Source organism: Stomoxys calcitrans, chromosome 1, assembly GCF_963082655.1.
Source record: "Stomoxys calcitrans chromosome 1, idStoCalc2.1, whole genome shotgun sequence".
Lineage (NCBI taxonomy): Eukaryota > Metazoa > Arthropoda > Insecta > Diptera > Muscidae > Stomoxys > Stomoxys calcitrans.
In genome coordinates this window covers 59,808,160-59,820,179 of record NC_081552.1, presented here as the reverse complement: position 1 = coordinate 59,820,179, position 12,020 = coordinate 59,808,160, and positions in this window count along the sequence as shown.

The following is a 12,020-nucleotide window of genomic DNA, read 5'->3' as shown; positions in this document are numbered from 1 at the left end:
ATAAATGAATGCTGAACATTGTAGAAGTTATTGTGTAATATATCAGTTCATTCGGATATGAATTGCGCTTTGTAGGGGCTCAAGAAACAAAATCGGGAGATCGGTTAATATGGGAGCTGTATCAACCTATAGATCGATTCAGACCATATTGGACACGTATGTTCAAGGTCATGAGAGAAGCCGTTGTACAAAATTTCTGTCAAATCGGATGAGAATGGCGGCCTCCAGGGGTTCAAAAAATCAACATCCCAGATCGGTTTATATGGCAGCTATATCAGTTTATGTTCCGATTTGCGCCATACTAAGCACAGTTATTGGAAGTCATAACAAAAGTCAAAACAAATCGTGAAAAATTTCAGCCAAATCGGATGAATATTGCGCGCTCTATTGGCTAAAGAAGTCCAGATCCAAGATCGGTTTATATGACAGCTGTACCAGATTATGAACCGATTTGTATCATACCTAACACACGAGCTAAATTTCAGTCAAATCGGACGAGAATTGCGCCCTCTAAAGGCTCAAGAAGCCAAGACTCAAGATCTATTTATATGGAAGCTATATCAAAACATGAACCGTGCTGGCCCATTGAAAATCCCAACCGACCTGCAAATCCAAATATTGCCCATGAACATTCCACTAAGAAACACATACCATGACTGCAGTCCGATTCAAGTTTAAGCTCAATGATAAGGGGCCTACTTTTTATAGCCGAGTCCGAACGGCGTGCCGCAGTGCGACACCTCTGTGCAAAGAAGTCTCACATAGCAAAGTACCTCACAAATGTTGCCAGCATTAGGAGTCAAGTGAAGGTCGGTGGAGACTGCCCTGCACGAGGTTGTGCATAAAATAGAAGAATCATTCGATGTCAAAACGCACACCCTGTCGGTATGCATTGACATCGAGGGGGTTTTTTCACAATGTGCGGATTTACACACTGATTCAATTCTTAGACCAGTACCGGGTGGACCCGGTCCTAAGACACTGGATAAACCATATGCTGAGGAACAGGTGGATAAATTGTGTGTTCCTACGCCTAAATATAAAGGAGAAAGTGGCACAGGGCAAGCCACAAGGGGGCATTTTATCGCCACCGCTATGGGTGACCACCATAAATGACCTATGACGGATGCTGACTGAGGACGGATTTGAACCCGTCTGCTACGCAGACGATGTTATAATACTTCTCAGGGGTAAGGATCCGAACGAGCTATTCAGAAGGGCCGAAAGTGTCTTGCATATGGCAGAGTTGACTGAAATATGCCTGTTCAAGAGGAAGACGAAGGTGGGCTAATTTAATGCACCACGCCTCTTCAATAAGACAATTTCGATATCTGACAAGGTCAAATACTTAGGTGTGATCTTGGACAGAAAACTGAATTGGAAGTGTCACATTCAGAAGAGTGCTGAGAAGGCTCACAGATGTTGGGCACTATGTAGACGGGCCGTAGGCTCAAAATGGCTCTACATGAGCGTGATTAGACCAATACTTACTTACGCCTCAGTGGTTTGGTGGACTGCTATGGAGAGAAAGTGCAACATAAGTACCATAAAACAGCGTCAGAGAACATGTTGCCTTGGCATAGGCGGACCGATGGGGACCACGCCTACAAGGGCACTGGAGACTATTCTAGATATCCGACCCATTGACACACAGATTAAATGTGAGGCAGCCACTGCGGCTATGAGACTTTAGGCGATGGAAGAATGGATTGAGGATGGGAGCAGCTCATACCATCTCGGTATAATCGAGGCGACGATAGGAAACCTGGAAGGAAGGGAAGAGATTTCCGATGGGATGCCCAGTGCGAGGCACTGCTGCTATCGGCACAGCCTTGGATTGGCGGAACACTAGTATCGCCATCTGGAAAATGGATCAAAGCTAGAGGCCTGGGGGTTAACATTGAGAACCCAGGAACTGAGATCTGCTTTAGACTGCCTGACCATAAAACGGTCCTGCAGGCGGAGATCTGGGCGATCACGGAATGCGTAAATGAATGAATGAAGGAATGAATAAAATTGCCATAAGGGCAATAACCATCAGGACGGTAAGGTCACGAACAGTCTTGAAGTGCAGGGAAGATGATGAGACGTTGGAGCATTTCCTTTGTCATTGCCCGGCTTTCCCGTCTAACAGATACCGGCACTTAGGTGGAGACACAATACCAGACATGAATCAATTTAGGAGACTGGTATTGAAAACAATTAAGGATTTTGTAAGTAGCACGGAATTCCTAACTAAAAAAATTTTTTTTTCTTCTCTTTATAGTTTTTAGAACGCACAACAAGGCGATTACTGGCTTAGGTATATGTCCATAGTGGCATGGGGTGGATTAATATCTGCACCCTCTTTTCAACCTTACCTTACCTAATGCAAATCGGACGAACATATATATGGAAGCTACATCTGAACCGATTTCGAGCAAACTTTACAGACACTGAGGAAGTCGTCAAGAAGTGAAAATCGGGCGATATATATATATATGTATGAGAGCTATATCTCAATCTGTACCGATTTCTATGAAATTCACCACTAATGTCGAGAGTCATAAGTAAGTTCTTCCTGCTAAATTTTGAGAGAATGGGTTTACAAATGACCATTTTAATGCATTATTACTGCAAATCGGACGTATATATATTGGAGCTATATCCACATTTGAACCGATTTTCTCCAATTTCAATAGGCTTCGTCTGTAGGGCGAAAACCTGCCTGTACCAAATTATAAGACGATCGAATGAAAACTGCGACCTGTACTTTGTACACAAATCAACATGGCAGACGGACATAGCCAAATCGAATCAGAAAGTGATTCTGAGTGGATCGGTAAACTTATCAATGGGTCTATCTCTCTTCTTCTTCTGGATGTTACCAACAAATGTACTAAGTTATAAAACCCTGTACCACAACAGTGCTATGTCTGAGAACTATACCAAGTTAGGAACCGATTCGATAATTGGCTCGGATGTGATAATTGCCTCGGATGTTGGAGACAATATTGGATAACAATGTGCAAAATTTCGGATAAGAATTGCGGCCTATAGGGGCTAACGACGTAAAATCGGGAAATCGGTTTATATGGGAGCTACATCAAAATATTGACCGATAGGGCCAATTTACCATCCCATTCGACCTACACTTATAGAAATCCATCACCATTCTGATACAAAATTAAGCAAATTAACTTATATGTATTTTCATAAAATTTACAAGAAATGTTAATGTCGTAAGAACCTGTTGATAAACGATCACATTTTTGTAGAGCTGTATCTAAATCTAATCCATTTTCTTCAATTTTCAAGAGGCTTTGTCTTTAAAACAAACAAAAATTGTATGCTAAATTTTAATTAGATCGGATGGAAACTATGATCTGTACCTTGTACATAAATTAATACGGACAGACGGGCATGGCTAAACCAAATCATAAAGTGATTCCGAATCAATCCGTATACTTATAACAAGTAAAAGCGTGCTAAGCTCGGCCGGGCCCAATCTTAGGAACCCACCACCATGGATTCTGTTAAAATATGGAAGCTATCGGACAAAAATTGCGGCTTCCAGGGGCTCGAGAAGTCAAATCGGAAAATCGGTTTATATGGGAGCAATATCCAAATCTAAACCGATCGGACCATTTGCAATCCACAATGACCTACATCAATATTTAGTATCTGTGCAAAATTTCAAGCGGCTAGCTTTTCACATTCGACCGCTATCGTGATTTCGTCAGACGAACGGACGTAGCGACATGGCTAGATCGACTCAGGATATCGGGACGATCAAGAATAAATATACTTTATGGAGTCTTAGATCAATATTTCGAAGTTTTACAAATGGAATGATTATATTAGTATACCTCCATCCTATGGTGGTGGGAATAAAAAGGTTTATCTTTCTTCCCTTTTTATGTTGCAAACAAATGCACACTACTGTCCTATTTCCCAGTAGTGGTGGTTGGCCACTGTTACGCAGAAGTTAACATGTCTGCCTAGATGTAAACGCCTGGATTCGAATCCTAGTGAAAACATCAGAATAAATCTTCATCGGTGCTTACCCCTTCCTAATGCTGTCGTCATTTGTGCGGTACTATGCCGTGTAATAACTTCTCCACAAAGAGTGTCGCACTGCGGCACGCCGTTTGGACTCGGCGACAAAAAGCAGGATCCTTTTTATTGTGCTTACATTTGAATCGAACAGCACTCATGGATACGTGAGGAGTTTGCCCTCGTTCCTTATAGAATGTTGATTCGCATATTTGCATTTGCACGTATCCATGAGTACTATCCGACTCATGGGTACGTGTGAAGTTTGCCTCCGTTACTTACAGAATGGTCAATGCATTTGCACAGTAGTGGTGATTGTAGTCGGCAGGGGCGATTTTTGAGCTGGTGCATTTGGCATGTAAGGCATACCATGACGTAACGTTTTAAGTTAGATTTTCGTTGCAGTCTGCTGTCAGACTCACGAAGATAATTTAGTTTATTACCATAATAATAAGCGAACGATGTTGAATCCCCATAAAGTCAATATAATATTGATTCCTTCTATCTTTTCGTCTGTGGTAATCACAATAGCGGTAGAAAGATAAATGAATTGAGGTATCCGTTTGAAAATTTGCGCAGATACTTCTTATTGACGTAGGCCGTTACGGATTGCAAGTGGGTTAAATCTGCTCATATTTGTATATTTTGTATATAGCCCCATTATAAAATGTTCCTTCGACTTGACTTCTTGAGCCCCTAGAAAGAATTGATGTTCGATTTGGCTGAAATTGGGCACATAGTGTTCTGTTACTTTTTTCAACGACCGTGCGCAGTACCTCTAAAATAAGTATATAACCTGATATAGGTTAGGTTTTCGTCCATTGTAATATCACCGAAATAGGATAAGGAAATAGACTTCTAGTTTCTAACGTTGAAGCATCCAGATCGCTTTAGAAAGCTAAACAACTTACGAATATTCAAATCCGCTAATCTGCCAACAACAGCAATGCGATAAATCTCTTCAAGATTTTTCCAAATAGATTAGACCACATAAATTTGGAGAGTTCACAAGCCCCATTTTCTGATTCGTTGCTCTTCAGACCCAATCCTGATGACTTAGTTTACTTGTCGCTCGAAGCACACCCATAGATTTCCGATCCCCTGTAGTATGTCCGGTCATTCCCAATTTCGCATGCTCGTCTGCCCTACAATTACCTGGGATATCTATGTATCCCGGAACCCAGAACAAGTGAAATTCAGTCAGCTCGTTGAGAGATATGCAACTCCCTAGGGCGGTTTTTGAATTTAGAACTATGAACTCCAGAGATATAACCTTCGCCTTCGTGTTTTACTGTTTACCAGCTTTCGGAATGAGAATGACTTTGTGTTTCTCCATCCCACAGGTATGTACGACATGGTGATATAATCAGAGTATATCTTCATAAGCTGAGGAGCCAGTCCATCGGACATAGCTTGTAATTTGTCAGGTGATACATCATCAAGGCCTGTCGATTTAAAGGAGTCAAAATACATTATCGCCTAAGGGATTTTCGACTAGAACACAATTTTCCCAACAACCTCCGACGAGTTTCCCGGGAAATGTGTATCAACGAGTACATATACTATTTCCTCACTAGGCATTGTCCATACAATTATCCACGCAGGATTTTTGCTGAAATTTATCCCAATCCACTTTTCTTCTGTTTAGCTGGGGGATCACATCCGCAGCATTTTCCTCCTATCTGCTCCTGGCAATAAAGGTCGATGATAAGGAGCTCACCTTTTTTTGTTGACATCCGGACTTCCCCATATCTGATGATGTGAGTTAGCATCACTTCTTAAAATGAGGCTCTTTTTCGCAGCAGAAGCATCTTCAACCGGCAACTTTAGGCATCATCTCTGAATCGTGAGCCATATATAGGGAAGTCAGCCAGTAATGAGACTTTCAAGACCGGCCACAACTGAAATTTCAGTGCTTAGCGACGGAAGAAGAAACACATTTACACTACTCTTTGCAAGAATATAGGTTCTTTGTCTCCCATTCCCTATAATCTTCATTAGTTTAAATCCATGAACTAGCAGTCCTCGAACCTATCCTCACACACCCATGGTTCCTAGATAAGAACCTCGTCAAATCCTCCTGCCATCAGAAGAACCTTTGGTGCGGCCGAAGCGGCCTTACAATAGTGGGGATTTACCTGGCGGTTTCTGACATAAAGCGGAGTTCATTGTGAGCGGAGTTCATTCTAACAAGATTCGTTCTTATCACGATTAGTTTCCTCCTTACTCGCCCAGGGGTAGTTGAGAAAACAGAGGAACCACTCTTCAGAACACTGGACTGTTGCGGTGTGGACCAGTCCTCGTTAGATGTTTCATTAGCTGCTTCTGTAGAAGCCTCATTTGAGTTATATACAAGTATTCAGCATTAACTGCAGAATCGTCTCCTGATTGCTCAACCCCCCGCGTTTATAGACTTTGAGCTTCAGTTTGTTGAATCCGTAGGATACAACTACTTCAGAATTGTTGAGGTCTGCCGAAGTTTAGTACGAATACTGCATGTCTCCTTTCACCATCAGCCTTCAGGTTGAAAGATTGGTATTACTGTCTCTTAGCCTCCCAAGTATGGAATGAGAATCTGAGGAAATCCTTGAGTTTGAATCGGCCCCAATAATAACCTGCAATGTCCATCCATGACGTCACATTCATCTTTGCAACTCCGCGAAGACATAGGAGTATACAGATGACAACCCATTGCTTATCCCATTCCAATTTTTCCTCAGCCTTGTCAACAACTAACATCACCAAGCCGTCCTTAGCGACTTTAGGAAAAAGTTCGTTTTTCGCTGTAGTTCTTTTGGAAATGGGATGCCTTTCAGAGGACCGCAGTATTTTGGATGTCATTTCAAAATCGAGGCGTGTTGAGTTTGGGGTAGCCAGTGCAGCAAATCTCCGAGCCCGTTGAGGGAGCCTCTTCCTTTATCATTAAGAGTCTTAGGATCATTCGCACCAAGCCTCTCAAATAGATTGAGAAGGATGCGTCATTTATTATTTCACGACTTCGAAGAGCGTATTGGTTTGCCAGAGAAGGCGGTAGCCTTGGACAAATTATAGCCATGTGATGATTAAATAGGTTCGGACTTGTCTTAAGACTGGAACCAAGTGTCTTGGTCAAAAGCCTCGCAGACTAGTCGCATGTCGGCTAATAGAGCCTGGCACAGCCGCTCAACCAGCCGAGGTCTCAGTTGCAGCTAACATGCTAAGGCTTGATATCACCACCAGAGCTGTGGGTCTTTAGAGTCCATTCTAAGCCATCTACTGTGCTTTAGGTCTGCTTCTCCACTGGAAATAGATGCAAACCAACGACCTCCAAGTGGATAACACTATCGTTGATAAACGTCAGAGGCTGTAAAAACTCTTGAGTAACGTCCTATAACGGGTTCCAGAGTAATCTTGCGGTGCGGAATAACCAGACTTCCGCTCTACTCATTGTTCCAATCAAGAGTCTTCTAGGTCTTTAAGATAAATCATTCCAGAATAATATTCTTTCCATAGGACCAACGTAAGAAAGGCGAAACGTTTACTTATGTTTGAAAATGTCGGATTTTGGATCCTTGAGGTTTTGCAGCTTCGTTGGCTTTGACTCCGCTGTGACATCTCAATGGCAAGATCATAATGAATACATAACAACACCATATTTCAATGGAACTTGAGCACATATAAGCCTTCATTTTCCGCTCCAATTGAAATTCGAGTATAATGGAGGAATTCACAAAAAACAACAAGTAAAAGCGCGATAAGTTCGGCCAGGCCGAATTTTATATACCCACCACCATAGATCGCGAGTTCTTTTCCCGGTATCTCTTTTAAGGCCAACAAAGGATAAACAAGTAAGAGTGTGCTAAGTTCGTCCGGGCCGAATCATATATACCCTCCACCATGGATCGCATTTATCGAGTTCTATGCGCGCTATCTCTTTTTAGACAAACATAGAATATTGAATAAGAACTGTTATGCTATTGAAGCTATATCAAGTTATAGTCCAATGCGGACCATAAGTGAATGCCGAACATTGTGGAAGTCATTGTGTAATATATCAATTCATTCGGATATGAATTGAGAATTCAAGACCCAAGATCGTTTTATATGGCAGCTATATCAAAACATGGACCGATTTGGCCCATTTACAATACCAACCGACCTACCTAATAAAAAGTATTTGTTCAAAATTTTATGGGGCTGGCTTTATTCCTACGAAAGTTAGCGTGCTTTCGTCAGACAGACGGACGGACGGACATGGCCAGATTGACTTAAAATTACATGACGATTACAAGCGCATATTTCGAGGTGTTACAAACAGAATGACGAAATTACTATACTCCCATCCTATGGTGGAGGGTATAAAATCATAATTTCTATGCTATTGGAGCTATATCGAGTTATAGTCCGATTCGGACCATAATCGAAATGAATGTTGGAGACCATAGCAAAAGTCATTTTGTAAAATTTCAGGCAATTCGAATAAGAATGGCCCCCTTTAGGCGCTCAAAAAGTAAGATAGGGAGATCGGTTTATATGGGAACTGTATTCGGCTATAGACCGATTCAGACCTTATTTGACACGTATGTTGGAGGTCGTGAAAGAAGGCGTTGAACAAAATTTCAGCCAAATGAGCCCTCTAGAGGCTCAAGAAATCAAGATCCCAGATCGGTTTATATGGCAGCTATATCAGAGTATAGACCGATTTAAACCATATTTGACACAGTTGTTGGTCATAAAAAACACGTCATGCTAAATTTCTGCCTAATAGGATAAGAATTGCGCCCTTTAGTGGCTCAAGAAGTCAAAATTCCAGATCGCTTTATACGGAAGCTATATCAGGCTATGTACCGATGTAAACCAAACTTAGCACAGTAGTTAGAAGTCATAACGAAACACGCCATGCTAAATTTCAGCCAAATCGGATAATAATTCCGCCCTCTACAGGCTCGGTGAAGGCCACCGCAGCGCAGAGATTAGCACGTTCGCATATGACGCTGAACGTCTTGGTTCGAATCCTGGCGAGACCATCAAAACAATTTTCAGTGGTGGTTTTCCCCTCCTAATGCTGGCAACATTTGTTAGGAACTATGTCCTGTAAAAACTTCGCAAACATCGCACTGCGGTACGCCGTTCGGACTCGGCCATAAAAAGGAGGTCCCTTATCATTGAGCTTAAAAATATAAATCGGACTGCACTCATTGTTATGTGAGAAGTTTTCCCCTGTTCCTTATTGGAATGTTCATGGACAAAATTAGTAATTTTTACAGGCTCAAGAAGTAAAGACCCCAGGACGGTTTATATGGTAGATATATCAGGTTATGTACCGACTTGAACCATACTCAGTTGTTGGATGTCATAACATAACATCTCGGGCAAAATTTCTGCCAAATTGTATAAGAAGTGCGCTTTCTAGTGGCTCAAGAAGTTAAGATCAAAGATCGGTTTATATGGCAGCTATATCAAAACATGGTCCGATATGGCTCATTTGCAATCCCAACCGACCTGCACTAATCAGAAGTATTTGTACAAAACTTCAAGCAGCTAGCTTAACTCCTTCGAAAGTTAGCGTGCTTTCAACAGACAGACGGACAGACGGACATGGCTATATCGACTTAAAATATCATGACGATGAAGAATATATATACTTTATGAAGTCTTACGCGAATAGTTCGAGGAGTTACAAACAAAATGACGAAATTAGTATACACCCATCCTACGGTGGAGGGTATAAAAAGAAAATATTAAGGCACCAAATGTGAATGGTGTCATTGTGGTTTTCGAGCACTGCAAATGTAATCACTCATTCATAGGTGCCCTCTCGAAAAAACACCAAGACCAAAACCCAAAAACAAGAAAAATAATTCTCTAAATGCTATCGTGGTTGATTATTTGAAAGACGCATTGTGTGGTTGTATGTTTTGGCACACAAAATGAATTGGGGGGGGAGAAAGTTGAAGGATATGCAACAAGATAGAATAAGATAAGCGAGAAGTATTTTTTAGCCAGAGTCTTCAAGAATCAATCAAATTGGAGAAACTTAACAATAGATTTTTATTTCAGTGTTATCCTTATACAATACCCAACATTCCACTGACTGGCAAGACTATCGATTGTTGTTATACAAAACAATGGTGGGACTATTTCCAAAAATATGTACGGCCTTGAGCTATATATTCATTGTCATACAAAAAGTAAAGATTGTTATCCTTGTTCGTTTGGTGAATAAAACTTTTGTTATTGCAAAAGCCTACAATTTATTCTAAGGTTTCTGCAAGATATGTATTGTTTTTACGGATAGAAGAGAACAATGGAGGAATTTTCATAGATAGGAACATTTCTTAACTTTAGAATCATTGTGCAACAGAACGGAAGAGGAAGAAACTTTTTGTTAAGGTCTCAACAGAAAACATATATTAAGTAAGAAGAATTTAGTTTCTTTTGACAACGTGACAAAAAAAGTCTTCAAATCCAAAAAACTTATTTAATTACTTAAATAATTTCATTGATTAGTCTCAGCATACACTTGTTGGTGCAGTTACGTCTAAAAGACATACACGTGGAGATGTTGGAAATCAAGCTACGGTTGAGATTGGTTTTGACTTGGCAAAATCCAGGCTTTTCTTGATATTCCTTCATCTCAAACGTGGACACGCGGTGTCACCTGGGTAGATATCTTTGACATCCGATATAGGTAGTGAGCTAATATGCCATGCGAGGCAAGAAGAAAATGGACTTGTAGAACGATAAAAAGATGGGTTGGGGTGTCGGGTTAGTAGCCCATCACCAGGAAAACTTAAAGAAAGATACGATCTGACACTAAACGAAAGATGAACATCGGAAAGCTGCAAACACAACAGGTGGCAACGGCATACTCTACTCGGCTAACCCAGTTGCTTGAATAAGGCCGATAGCATAGCAGCGCAATGGCAAACCATTGCCCAGTGAAATTATCACTACGTGCTTGGGTACCAATAGCTTCCCCCACGACCAGGATTGCCAAATGCTACTGAAGCCAAGATTGCGGCATACAGGGCAACATAACCGTCTATAGGAACGCGCCAGATGAAGGAGAGGAAAAACGTCTCTTCCGCAAGAAGAACAAGTAAAAGCGTGCTAAGTTCGAACGGGCCGAATCTTAAATACCCTCCACCATGAATCGCATTTGTCGAGTTCTTTTCCCGGCATCACTTCTTAGGCAAAAACGATATAAGAAAAAATTTGCTCTGCTATTAGAGCGATATCATGATTTGGTCCGGTTTGGACCACAATTAAATTATATGTTGGAGACCTGTGTAAAATGTCAGCCAATTCGAAAAAGAGTTGCGCCCTTTGGGGGCTCAAGAAGTAAAATAGAGAGATCGATTTATATGGGAGCTTACCGGGCAATAGACCGATTCAGACCATAATAAATACGTATGTTGATGGTCAAGAGAGGATCCGTCGTTCAAAATTTCAGGCAAATCAGATAATAATTGCGACCTCTAGAGGCTCAAGAAGTCAAGATCCCAAGATCGGTTTATATGGCAGCTATATCAGGTTATGAACCGATTTGAACCATACTTGGCACAGTTATTGGATATCATAACAAAACACGTCGTGCAAAATTTCATTCAAATCGGATAAGAATTGCGCACTCCAGAGGCTCAAGAAGGCAAGACCCAAGATCGGTTTATATGATAGCTATATCAAAACATGGACCGATATGGCCCATTTACAATACAAACCGACCTTCACTAATAAGAAGTATTTGTGCAAAATTTCAAGCGGCTAGCTTTACTCCTTCGGATGTTAGCGTGCTTTCGACAGAGAGACGGACGGACATGGCTAGATCGACATAAAATGTCGCGACGATCAAGAATATATATATACTTTATGGGGTCTCAGACGAATATTTCGAGTAGTTACAAACAGAATGACGAAATTAGTATACCCCCATCCTATGGTGGAGGGTATAAAAAGGGAATGGAAAGACGTGAGTGTGAACGAATTTAGATGCATCAACTCGT